At 40.3% G+C, this 13,600-nt stretch overlaps 1 long non-coding RNA gene across 4 annotated transcripts; it reads right to left on the reverse strand.

Moving 5' to 3' along the window:
* Positions 1 to 9,444: 9,444 nt before the first annotated feature.
* Positions 9,445 to 13,600, reverse strand: LOC147612077 (uncharacterized). 4 transcript variants are annotated; one of them, XR_015263646.1, is made up of 5 exons: positions 12,027 to 13,591; positions 11,664 to 11,870; positions 11,314 to 11,425; positions 11,189 to 11,226; positions 9,445 to 11,079 (listed from the first exon to the last, which is right to left on the reverse strand). It is a non-coding gene; the product is annotated as an uncharacterized LOC147612077 (long non-coding RNA). The 4 variants fall into 4 exon arrangements; XR_015263645.1 differs by having other exon boundaries at positions 9,445 to 9,968; positions 10,467 to 11,226; positions 12,027 to 13,589; XR_015263643.1 differs by having other exon boundaries at positions 9,445 to 11,226; positions 11,594 to 11,870; positions 12,027 to 13,600.

The raw sequence follows: 13,600 nt of genomic DNA on the forward strand, positions 1-13,600 counted from the left end.
AGAGAAGAGCTAGGAATCGTCATGGGGCTAAGGAAAGCTCTCTTTCCTCGACGCTAATGGGAAGAGATTCCACCCAAGATTCTTCTTGAGATGATGGAGATAATAGTAGTCGAGAACTCAAAAATTGGCATGACTTCAGTTTCTATGGATGAATATTGCATATGTAAAAGGTCAATGCCAACATCTTCACTATGCAGCTCATGTTTAGGAAACATTCCAAACATCATCAATGACTATGAAGCTATAAGGAAAAGGGGTCAATGAAGAAAAGCCAAGGTGGAAAGACAACATGGATAGGAAGATTATGTATCTGCTGATGACAAAACTAGATGCAAGATTTGTAATGAAATTGTAATATTTTAATAGGATAATAAAGAGAATGGACATATCAACTAGGAGAAATATAGTCAACTAACTCTTGCTTTCTCCATCATTGAAGGATTTGTAAGACATAAATTCAAGGCAAAAGGTTGAGGGTTAAAGCGGCACTTGTAACCAATGTCAGTAATACATTGAAGTAGCAAAAAACCTTTGAGCTCTTCTTAAGAAGATCTACCACCATGATGCTCATGAATCTTGGGGTATCTACATGTCCCAGGATCTTAACATTGCAAAATTCTCCAATGTCTTAAGCATTCACAAGAAAAATTATATTTAGCAAAATCTCAATGGGATATTGATGAAGATGGAATGTTTTTGCTATCCACATGCTAAAAACTACAATGTACTAGCACGCTAACACGAGGTCATGGACATTATGTTCTTTTGGATGAGGATAGAGGCTCATGTGTCTCCCAATAAGAAAGATGTATATCACAAAAAGCAATAGTAATGCAAAGTACCCCAACAATCGCTTTCTCTACTCGATAGAAATCTTTGTGCTTGATTTACTATGCTACTTTTGTATGTCGTCTACATCACATACCTTTTCTTCTACCCTTAATGAACTGAGAGCCATGTCGATGTAGTGCATCAAATTCTAGGCCCACAAGTCCTTTAGTTTCCACACCACTTTATAACAATGTAAGTCCTCTTTCAAAGTTCTTCCACTCGTTGCTTTCTTTGCTTGAAATCTTAGTTTTATTACTTAATTGACTGTTAAGTACTACCTTTTTTGTCCTATATAATAAGTTTTTTTTAAAATTAATCTTAGATGGTTTTTGGTGTGTTTTTAATGTTTTTTTGATTTCCCTAATGATAAGGGGGGTCAGAGCTTTAGATTCTAAGTCTTTTGCATCAGCAAACAGCTAGCATTTTTGAGGCTTGTTTTACTCTATCAATTGCATGTTTTTTTTCTTAATTTTCTTGTAATAGCCTTCTAAATGCCTTGCTTATGGTTTCCTTAATTGGTCAGCTCTACCTTGTTGATGATTATTGGATTCGATTGGTTGAACCAACTAATATTTTATTTTTCTAAATCTATTTCTTTATATCTATAAATCATGGGTGATAAGATGAAGAAGTCTACTAAGTTACCCATTGTAGAGGCTCTAGAACTTGATCCACCTCCTCAAATACAGGTTGCATAGAAAAAAAAGGAAGGTTCTAAACCATTGCGAAGCAAGCCTAAGCTGCTACTTTACACGAGCAACGATCCCTCTTCTAACAAGTGGAGCCTTCACACAATGTGAGAAGAGATGGTGTTGCAAGCGTCAAGCCAACCAACATAATATTGAATGCTATTGCAGAGGAAGAAGTGAAAACTAACTCAACCAGTTTTTGGGACCATTCTCACTTTTCCCCTTGAGGTACCACAACAATTGAAGCCTTCAATGAGAAGGGAGTTTAATCTTCATCACCATCCTTTATTGATGAAGATGAAGAAGAGAGTGACTCCTCTGAAGGAGAATGAACCGATGTCCGTTCTTGTGTTAGGGCTTGGACAAAGACAACAACCTATTATGTACTGCCAGGAAAAACTTCTCATGGTTTCATAAATGCACAATTGGAACTCTCAGTAGGTGCATCAATTAAAACCCTTACTTTTCTTGATCTTGATTAGAGTCTTTTTGGGGTCGATGGTGGTCATTATTTCATCATTGCTAGTCATGCTGGCAAGGATAATCTTGTCAAAGGTAAAAAGTCTTGTGGCAAAGTGTTAAAGGTGGATTATATAGGGGAAGATAGAGATGATGTTGTCTCTCTTACTATTGATGATAAGACCAAGATTAGTTTCTTGTGAGCTAGAATAATCTTCTAGTGGGTCTTTTTGGTCCTGTACAACTCACTTGTGCCTTAGAAAAATCTGACAATTTGTTAGTGAGCTTAGGATCTTTCTTATCTCCAACTAGTGTAGCCCCTAATGTTGCTACCTTAGTTATAACCCCCCAAGAGGCTCCAAGGTCTTTTGCTAACGACTCTCATCATGGGAAAGGAAGGCAACCGAGAGAATTAAAAAAACTTTGATGTCTTTAATCTCTCGAGGTGAGAGGACATCTCATCAAAACACCAAATTGTCATGCGAGGAGGACCCATATTCTTCAGATGATATTACCCCTGGTGGTGAGTTGGTAGCACAGGTGCACTCCCAACTCAACAAATTAAAATAAGGGAGATAATTAAACAATAAAAACTTGTGTTGAATGGCAGGATTTTAATCTTGCCAATGGAAAAGATACAATGACCACCTATTGATATACCATCTGACAAAAGATCAATGGAGATTAGAGAACCTCACACTATACATGTAATAATATTAAGAAGAAAATGAAGGTAAATCCCCATGCCACAGTGGTTCCATCTATTGTTTTGGTAGAGTCCCAAGATTATTCCAATAAAAATAGCTTCAAAATCGCATAATTTCAAAATTATAACTATTATGTCATTGGGGCTTCACACTTTGCTCAAGCTAGGAGGGATTTATTAAAGAAAAATTCAATGTTGCTCTCACAGTTGAAGAGGCCAAACTTCTTGCATGGGATCATAATAATGATAATGACTACTGTGTAAAGATGTCTTAGGTAGAAAAAAATAAGTCTTTTTCACCATGAGTTTGAGGAGTATGTGGCACATACCAAAAGGTTGATGGCATATTAAGAAAACAATGTATTTTGGAGGTTAGGATTCTTGTGGAGAAAGAGGAGCTCTCATATGGACTCAAAAAGTATGATCTCTATTTTAGCTTCCTTTCGTGCACGACAGATTTGGGATCTTTAGAATATAATTTTCTCAATGTGGAAGAATAAAGCTTTGAAAGGGTAGAAGACCTTAATAACTTCGGTAGCTTAGCTAGATGTCATGTGGTAAGAAGGTGGATACATCAATTAAAGACCTTGCAAAAGATATGAAGCTTCTTCCATGGCGAGCACTTCAAGGCGTGAAGGATAAGACATTGCTAGTTTCTATCTTATCTCACGGGTCATTTGAAGGAGCTTTCACTTGAGGAAATGTCTTTGGAGCTATAGAAGTAAGTGAAGTTTTTAGTTGTATAATTTTTTATATCTTGTTGTAAATGAAGTATTTATATTATGTTTATGTGTGGCTTGTAGCCATAAATCTTATGAAGATGTAAGAGGTCATGATAAAAAAACTAAATTGCACCACTTGGGATGACATATGTGCATAGTATCTTTAGTCTAGCTCTCAAGCACTTTTGAAAGATTTTTTCTTATCCTTCAAAGATTGGGTAATATTCTTTTGTTTTTGTATTAAAGAGTTAAATGTGATGATATATTAATATTGGTGTTATGTTTTTAAAAAGCTAGCCACTTATTATTTTATTCTTCTGTATTAACTTCCTAATAGAAGCCTCGAACTAGACAAGGCAAGAAGTCACTCTTTTAAGAGGAATTAGAGTGTCCAAAAAATATCTTGTGCACCTTGAAAGAGCTTGACAAGAAAGCAAGAGGTCTTCTAAAAAATATTACCCCAGTCACAACGGGAGATGAACTGGAAGAGTTTTTTCTTTTCCTGGACAAGAAAGTAAAGCAACGCCCTATAAAGTGATTTGTGGGGATGTAAATAATCTTCAAAATATCATTCCAAAGAAAGACTATAATCTTGTTATTTAGACTATAATCTTGTTATTTGTTGTTGACATCCCTTAGGGTTTGAATATGAGTGCTTCTACAAATGATAAGAAAGCATATACCTATCAAGAAATTCAAAGAAAGACTATAATCTTGTTATTTGTTGTTGACATCCCTTAGGGTTTGAATATGAGTGCTTCTACAAATGATAAGAAAGCATATACCTATCAAGAAATTCAAAAGATGTTGTAGAATTTTAAAGCAGTAACTACATCCCATGTGTGGAGATTTGTGGTCTTCCATAGCACTAGCCAAGCTGTATCAGTAATTGCAGCTCTAACAAAAGAAACACATGGTGTGGAGTCTCTTGTTTGGTATAATTTCAAGACCTTATTTTTTAGTTTCTCTTTATCAATATTCAAACACTTAAATTAATTAAAATGAGAATCTCTTATCCAAGAGTTAATAATTACTAGATTCTTGGAAAAATAAATTAACCAAGGACTCTTGGACAAAGGGTTTATCGAAAAAAGTAGAGAAGATGGGATAAAGCTTTTATCCAAGGTAAAAAGGCTTAGAATAGGTAGAAGGGGTATAATTATTTAGTTTCCGCCAAAAGCAAATGGGAGTTGGGGAGGAAGAAAATTCATTACAAAAAAATAAAATTTTTGGCAAGATAAGGTTCGCCGGATTTCTACAATTTAGGGCCTATTTTTTTTATCAATTTTAGGTAATTTTTGCAAAAATTGACAACTTAATTTAATAAAATATTTATCAAGGGATAAAGGGCTTACCTCTTTGCAAGTACTTGAAGCAATTTTCCCCTCCAATCAAGGGATAAAGGGCTTACCTCTTTGCAAGTACTTGAAGTAATTTGCCCCTCCAATCATCCTAGAAATATGTGTGGAAAAAAAGTATCCCTTGAGGATGTCTTTAGCCTAGTGTGGAGACCATTACGTTGGTACTTGGGTCCTTGAAATTGATGTTGACCTCCTCCACTAGCTTCTTCTTGTCCAATGTGCACCTTGTCCACTTGTTAATAGCTTCAATTGATGTAGACAAGTACTCCCTTTACCAAGGTGTCAAGCTGGATATGGGACCAACTAATTGGTTCTTCTGACCAAGTGGTCCTAAGTACCCTATTGTTCACCTGGTATCTTCTAGGAGATGGCAAGACTGTAGTCTGGGATCACAGACTAGTCAGACAATGCCGTAGGAGGAGTTTGGTCCTTCCACCAAAGAAGCAGGGTCAGAACACCACCTTTATACAGTGGCCAGGAGACACTACCCCTAGCTCGCTTGGCATGAACACTTGATTGCCACTCATTCCGTAGATCACATTATGCACACTAGCACAACTCTCACTCTCACTCTCTCTCTCTCTCTCTCTCTCTCTCTCTCTCTCTCTCTCTCTCTCTCTCTCCTCTCCATTACATACTTGCACTTACACACACGATGGAGAATACTGTGGTGACTTCATTAATGGTAATTGTATTACAATGTAAATCATGAGACCACGCACAATGGTTTAATGAAGAATGATAATGACAATAACAATGGAAAAATGGCAGGGTTTCAACTATCCCTTTAATCTTCAATGCATACTTGTTAATTGTCAAGTTGTTTTTCTTGATAGTGTGCAATTTCTTTTTGAGCTGCATTTTCCTAGCCTTGGTATTTGTGCTATATAATTTTACCAAGGTGTCCCATGCCTCCTTCGGTGTTCTGGCATCCTATATGTGCCCAATCATGAAATCTAAAATGCTAATAGAAAGCCAATACATGACTTTCCTTGCCCTTTGATGCCATACCTTAAGTTGGGGCACCTGATCTGGAGTCGGTGCATCTTCGTCGTCCACTGCGAGCTCTACTTCATCACTTGAGACAAAGCCCTAGAAACCTTTTCCCATAAGGAAATTTATCATCCTAAACTTCCATGCAAGCATGGAAGTTGTCTTCATCCAACTTTTCACTCACAATCTATGACAAGTTGTCAGGCATTTTGACTTTCAACCGACTATACCAAATGCAAACTGTAAATATAAGCTCAACTGCAGTGAGTCTTGAACCAGCGGTACTGCACCAAATCACACAGTCACTTCTAGTGACCTGTACACATTAACATACATAAATTTGCAGACCTGCAACACTGTGACTGTCTGCAAATACAGTCCTTGCAACAACTTATGCTCTGCAAACTATGCGACTCGCACAAATCCTAGAAACGACAACTACTTTCAATTTCAACTTGTAGAGCCCAAATAGAGGTCGAAACGGCCTCGGAATGAAATTTCACAAATCACGAAGCCCTTTGGGCCGTAGTTGTAGTATATAATGCCCTTGTGCTTCACCGCAAAGGGCGTCTCAATCGGAGACACTGCACTCCCTGGCTGTGCCTGCTGCCCACAGCCACACTGCCTACTACTACTACCTGCAAGGACTTGCTCCCAAATTAAAAAGGGAAGAGATGGATTTTCTCTTAACCATGTACCGCTTCCTTTGATTGCCAATTTGCTTGATGACTTGAGATCCTCACTGCTGCGAACCGTGCTCTGATACCATGCGAAGAGATTGGGAGAAGGGGAGAGGAAGAGCTTCAAGCAAGCAACACACACACTCACACAATAATAGAGATGGAGGGCTAAATTCTTTTCTTCTTCTTCTCTATCGCAACCTCTCTCTATAATACATAAGAGATAAGAGCATAATGTACAAAACCAAAATAAACATACAAGGCTGGGTCATAGTGTGAACCTGCCTAAGTGAGCTGGCTAACTATGCGATAACTCCACTACCTAAATCTAGCTGTCAAAGTGACAGCACACCACTGGCGGCATCCATAATGTCTACCAGCTGCCATAATGTCATAAGTGTGTAACGGTCATCTAGGCATCTCACCGTCACACACACTAGTTGAGCTTGACATCTCAACATTTCATATGTTGATAGAGATTCTAGTGGCTCTGAATAGAGCCTTGATGAGGAATTTGGTATTCTTGCAGTCTTACACCTAGCATGCAAAAGACACAAGCAGCCTTGAGAGCCCTTGGCAATGATCTAGGAGTATGTAGGTCTACAAGGGTCAAGTACCCAGTTCAGAGGTTGATGTATGATGGATATGTAGCCCATCATTATGCATACATGGTTAGAGGAGTCCAAGAGACAGAACCCACATGCTTTGAAGAGGCTCTTGGATACAAACATAGGGAAGAAGCTATGGATGAGGAGATGGCTGTTGTATATACAAATTAGATTGGGAATTGTTATCATTTACTGAGGAGAAGAAGACAATTAGATGCAAGTGGGTTTACAAAGTGAAGCATAATTCAAATGGCTCTGTTTAGTAGGTTTAGGGCTAGGTTGATTACCAAAGGGTATGCACAAACCTATGGCATTGACTATGAGGAGACATTAGTCCGGTTGCTAGAATGGCGACTATGAGATTAGTGATTGCAGTGGCTATCGTGAGACAATGGTCTTTACATCAGATGGATGTAAAGAATGTATTTTTGCATGGATATTTTCAGGAAGAAGTATATATGGTGGAGCCACGAGGTTATAAGGTTGTGAGTTATCCCAATTTTGTGTGTAGGTTGCGTAAAGCCTTGTATTGCTTGAAGCAAGCACCTTGTAGGGAAGTATCTTATCATGATTGGCTTTCATGTAGCCAATGCTGACCAGTCACTTTATGTGAGGAAGTGAGAAGGAAGAGTTGTGCTTGTAGTCATCTACGTTCATGACTTTTACAAGTGACATTGATGAGATCAATGATGATGTGAAGCTGCTTCTCAAGAAGAAGTTTGAGATGAAGGATTTGGGTGAGTTGAGATACTTCCTGGGCATAGAGGTGATTTGATTTTAAGAAAGAATTTGGATTTTTCAAAGACAGTATGGTTTAGACATGTTGTCCAAACCATACTATCCAAGTATGGGATGACAAGCTATAAGCCTATTTTAGTGCCATTGGAGTAGAATGGCAAGTTGACTACAGACATAGGTGAACTCTTGGAGGATCATACTATGTGTAGGCGTATAGTAGGAAGTTTGATCTTCATCATCATCTTTAGACTAGATTTGAGTTATGCAGTAGGTTTGATGAGTTAGTATAGAGGAAGCCACATTTGGATGCGGATAGATGCATACTCATCAGATATTTGAAGTCCATCTTATATTATGGATTGCTTTTTTATGAGGCTAGGTTAGAGATATAGTCGCACATGATGGTTATATAAATGCGGACTAGACTGGTAGTATCTCTCAAACAATAAATCTACTAGTGGTTTCATGTTCTCTTTTGGAAGTGCTACAGTGAGTTGGAGTAGTAAGAAGCAATCGGCCTTGTCGAGTACAAAGGTAAAGTATAGAGGTGCAACTATGGATGCATGTAAGGTAGCTTGGTTACAGAAGCTACTCGTGGTGGATATAAGCCAGTTAGTAATAGAGTTGTTGTCATCTATTATGACAACATGAGCAACATACAATTGGCCAATAACCCACTCTTTCATGATGTGAGGATGAAGCACATTGAGATGCATTACCATTTTGTCAAGGAGAAGGTGTTGCCAGGTGATTTTTTATGTTGTTTATGTCAGCACATAGGATCAAATGTCTAATATCTTCACAAAGGCATTAGGAGTAGAGACACTCCACAGGTCTAGGAGTTTACAGAGAAACTCCACAGGTTTAGGAGCTTACTTGGAGTACACGAGATGCTGTTGAGCTTGAGAAGGAGTGTTGAGATATCAAGCTCAACTAGTTTACGTGTTAGTGAGTCTCTTGGGTGACCATTGCGCACTTACAACATTGGTGTGGTTGGTGGGTAGAATATGTGCTTGATATGCCACCAGTAGGGTGCTGTCAGTTTGACAACTAGTATGGAGTTATGGCATGCTTATCAAACCTGCTCATTTAGTCGAGTTCACACTATGACTAGAGTATGTTTTGGTTTTGTATATTAGACTCTTATCTTTAATGTTTTATAGAAGAGTATTGTGTGGAAGAAGAAGAAGAAGAAATATTTCAACCATCCACCTCTTGTGTTCTCTATTCTTGAGTAAGTGAGTGAGATTTCTTGCCTAGAGCTCCACCTCTCCCATTCCCCCAATCTCATCACAATTATGGCCCAATCTCATCACAATTATGGCATGGGCATTAACTCGCAAGTCATAAATATCTTGGGAATTATGGCTACCGGTGCAAAGTGTCCAAACTCTAGTCATTAATCATCGACCACAATTTATAAGCTTGTACTAAATACTAGAGTGAAGCACATCATAATTCTCACAACAACGAATGATCACGCTCTACACAATCATAGTATTCCGCTTGCTGATATGTAGCTCTTAAGATGTATGCTATGAAAGCTTTCAATTGAAACTTTCCTAACGATTGGCTACTCTCCAACCTCTCCACAGAAGTTCTCCACAGAAGTTGTACAATGCGCAACATCTCGAAGCTTGAGCTCAAAGGCGGCTTCTCCTTTCAATTGAATTAGAGTTCCAAATCCAAGCGTTTCTTAGACTTCCATATCATAGTTTCAATAAATCTTTAGCACTATGCAAACTATTGCTATTTGTAAGACCTGTGTAGGGAACCCTAACGCACATGCACAAAACTAGCTGTAGATGCAAAAACGCAAACCCTCCTTCAAACCCTAATGCAAAATATGATGCCTGGGTAGAACTCAGGTGGTCAGACAAAGACCCAAATCAAATCGAAGTCCTAAATGATGTGCATGAATTAATTGATATGGAGGTGTACTCTGCTAATCCAGATGTCATGGCTACATGCCCTTGGTCTTGGCTCTCCATTCCCTACCTCTTAATGTCCATGGATGATACTTGACCTCCTAATATGGAGGTGTACTCTGCTGATCGAGATGTTGTGGCCACATGCCCTTGGTCTTGGCTCTGCGTCCCCTAACACTCAATGCCCATGAATGACCCTTCATGTCCCTTTATGTAGGAGTCTGATTGTAGGTCGTATGCTGGCCAGCCAACCCTGTTAAAGTCACAAAAAGTCATCAAAAATGTCATAAAATGTGTTCATATTATGCCCAAAATATGCACCAATGGACAAAAAGTCATCAAAAATGTCATAAAATGTGTTCATATTATGCCCAAAATATGTCCCAACCATTGGTGCATGTGGTGGGCACCTTGGGTGCCTATTGGGCTGCCAAAACTGCTCCAATCTGCCCATATACAGCCTTTGCCCTTCTGGTGGCTCCAAAGAATAATCATGTCTATGTGGCACCAGATTAAGGTGTGCATATGACACCCTCACAGAAAAAAAAATATGATGAATGTTCCACAGCCAGATTCAATGGATGTGCACTTCAAAGGCCAGCCCTGACCTCATCTGACGCTTTTAGTAGAAGCAAGGGAAGATGGGTAAAAACTCCTTTCATTTGGGCAGCATAAGCATATTCAAGGCAATCAGAACAACAAATGTAGCAGGCAGCGGACAAGGCTCAAGCTACGCAGGCTGAATACCTACCGAGAATGCCAGCCAGCAGGCTGAACAGGGGTGCCAGACAGCTGATGCTTTCTGACCAGCATTCATGTGAGGCACCTTGTATACTTGTAGGAGCAGCCCCAAGCACTTCAGTATAGATCCACCTTCACTCCCAGTAGTTCAGTGCATGCAGCAAATCCCAAGTAGAATCTTGCAGCTCCACGATCCACCTTTGCCCTTGAGTTGGCACCCCTTCTTGCTTCATCTTCTGTCCATCTTCAGCCTCTGCAACCTTGTTGAGCAATCCATTTCCACACGGCAAATTCAGTGAAGTGCTAACTGTAAGTCCTATGCGCAATATCTGTTTCAATGAGATGGCAAACTCGAAGGTGAAACAAATTGCATGTCCAAGTATGGGCTTAAGTCCTTTGTTTCCAAGCTTGACTGCTGTGCATTGAAAACCGAGCCCCTTTAGGACCAGATACTGTATGTACTCAAAAGCATTTGACCTGCACTAGCTCAAACAAAGCTAGCCTTGAACCTTCAATGTTTCAGTAATGATAATCAGAGTTGGACCACAAACCATTTGAACCTCCACACTTGTCAGATCTAAGCTTGAAATCATCGCTCTACCGGGTTATCAAGGTGCATATGTCTATAAAACAATCACTAAGAGATTCAAGGAACAAGTCCAGAAATCAACAACACAGATGAAAGGGCATACTGCATAGATAATTAAATCAGTGCAGAAAAAAAGAACATACCATTGATAGAGTCACCACAGGCGAAACCTGTCCTGAGTCTGGACACAAACAAGAGCTCTGGTAAGAAATTTCAGGAGAGATGCGTGGGGATGTATACTTAGAGATTTGAAGAGAAGAGGAGGTACCTGTGGAAAGGTGCTTGCCAGGGCACTGCGAACTTCCTCTAGTTGAGCAAGCTCATCTTCAATGGTTTTCACACGCTCGATAACCTCAGGGGTGCTAACAAACCTCACAAACCTGAAGCCAAGGGCACATAGCAATGCCAAGCTCAAGTTCAGCACAGAACTGACGGTGATTTTGTGTAGGATACACATAGAAAATGTAAATACATATGGAAGATTTAGGTTATTTTCTAAACTTAACAAAAACTGTAGTGCGATCTTGTCTCCGTGAGAGTCTACTCACAAAGCTTCAAATCATCAACTCCATCATGCATAGCATAGAAAAGCTCAACTCTGGCTGCAGAGATCTTGACCTTTCTAAGGTGCCTTTGCTGAACCATGCATTCTCGGTCTGATGCTACTGATGTTGCTCGGAAAAGCTGCCGCTGCTTTCCAACCTGATTACTTGGTTGCCTCTTGCAACCTGCATTTCCACCGCTCGCAAGTGCGTGACGAAGGGCTTGACAAAACCCGAAGCAAGCTTCTCCGTGAAGCCATCTTCTGGAATGAAGAGCTCGCATCTGTTGCAGAGATTCCAACAAAAGAGCATAATCAAATCACCTTATCGAACAAACATCAAAAAAAGCATTGCAGAATTTTGATGCTGGCAGGCTTTTTGATTGAAATCAAAGATTTTGCATGCTGCGATCAGGGAAAGGAGGAGGAAAGCTTAGTACCTGGTGCGTTTAGGGGTGAGCTGAAACTCCGCATAGTCGAGGGCGTGTCTCTTCTCATTTTGTTTGATCGATTCCTTTTGCCTCTGCTTTTTCGAGCGTTTTACACTGCTTTGCAAGAATGCAGATGCTTCAAGTCGAACAAGGGAGGATTTTTTTGCAATGATTTGCAATGATTTGCAAGAAAGCAGGCAGTTCGTGCAGAGGAGGTATACGATCTGAATAGAGAAAAGCTATTGAGAGAGAGAGACAGACAGACAGACAGAGAGAGAGAGATCACTGTGGTTCTGAATCACTTCCCATTTGCAGTCCCTGATAACAATGCAGCAATTTCTTCCAACATTTTACATAAGCTCAGTCCTTTACTAACTGTTCACATGTACATCAGCTTCAGTGTGCTAAGCACACAGACTTTGCTTGGTATAGGTGAAGCTATGTAGAGAAAACCACCATGCCCAGAGCCTGTGCAGACTTCGGGAGTAAGGCCAGTCGACAATTGGAAGCGATCTGTATCGAGATAGCAGGTAAGAAGGCGATTTCTCTCAGAAGAAACAGTATTGCTTGAATGAGAGGAAAGACGGAGAAAGAAGAAAAGGTAGAAAGGAAGCAAAACAAAAGTGAGGAAGGCGAAGATGGAGGGGGGGAGGGTAAAAAAGGAGAGACTTAAAAACAGGATGCTTGCTGTTGAAAGGACTGTCAGACCTCAACAAGAAGGAAAAGCAAAGATGAAGGGGATGGTGAATGAGAATCTAATGGTTACCAGGAGTCAGGACAGGCAACAAGGGTGGGTGAAGGGAGGCAAGGGCATGTGATGAGCTCTGAGCTTCTCTGCAGCCAAGATGATGATGATGGTGGTGATGATTGTGATGGGGGTGGAGGAAGAAGCTGTTATTCTACTGGAGGGACTGTCCTTGCTTGCAGGTGAAAAATGCCACCAGGCTCTACCAGTCATACTGGCAGTTGTTGATGTAGTGAGGAAGGTTGGACTTTGCCCTGTGCTGTTGTATGTGGCCACTAGTGGTTTGGTTGCACTGTTGCTGTTGGTGCACGCCATTGCATCTGCAAAAGTATGAAGCTTGCAGAGCAAAGAGAATGCATGAGAGGAAGAGAGAAAGATAGAGAGATGATGATGATGATGATGGGTTAGAGATGAGACCCTTGCCCTTCCCCAATGGTCCAAACAATGCTCATAGGCTTCGACAGAAGTCTGCATCACAAGCAAAGGTGTTACAATCCACCAACAGTGTAGCCCTGTGTGGATGTGCTTCTGTGAGTGCATGCATGACAGCCTCTACATGGTCCCCGTGTCTGTGCGCACGCATGTGCATGCATGTGAGAGAGGGGGGAGTGGTATGTATGGATGCGTGCATTGAGGGGGAGTGCCTTGATCTCTTTCCGCTTTCATAGTCCAGCCATGGGAAGCTATGGACCATGGAGTTTGATCTACCTGCACCACTGGAACCACCCAGTTTTTAATCCCTTTTAGGATCAGGTCCCAAAGATCTCTGCATATGTGCATAACCTTGAAATGCATCACCATCATCATGATGACCATTCGCTTTAGTGTATATTGGGGG

This window comes from Cibotium barometz, chromosome 46 (assembly GCF_041138505.1).
Source record: "Cibotium barometz isolate CiBa-2024 chromosome 46, ASM4113850v1, whole genome shotgun sequence".
Lineage (NCBI taxonomy): Eukaryota > Viridiplantae > Streptophyta > Polypodiopsida > Cyatheales > Cibotiaceae > Cibotium > Cibotium barometz.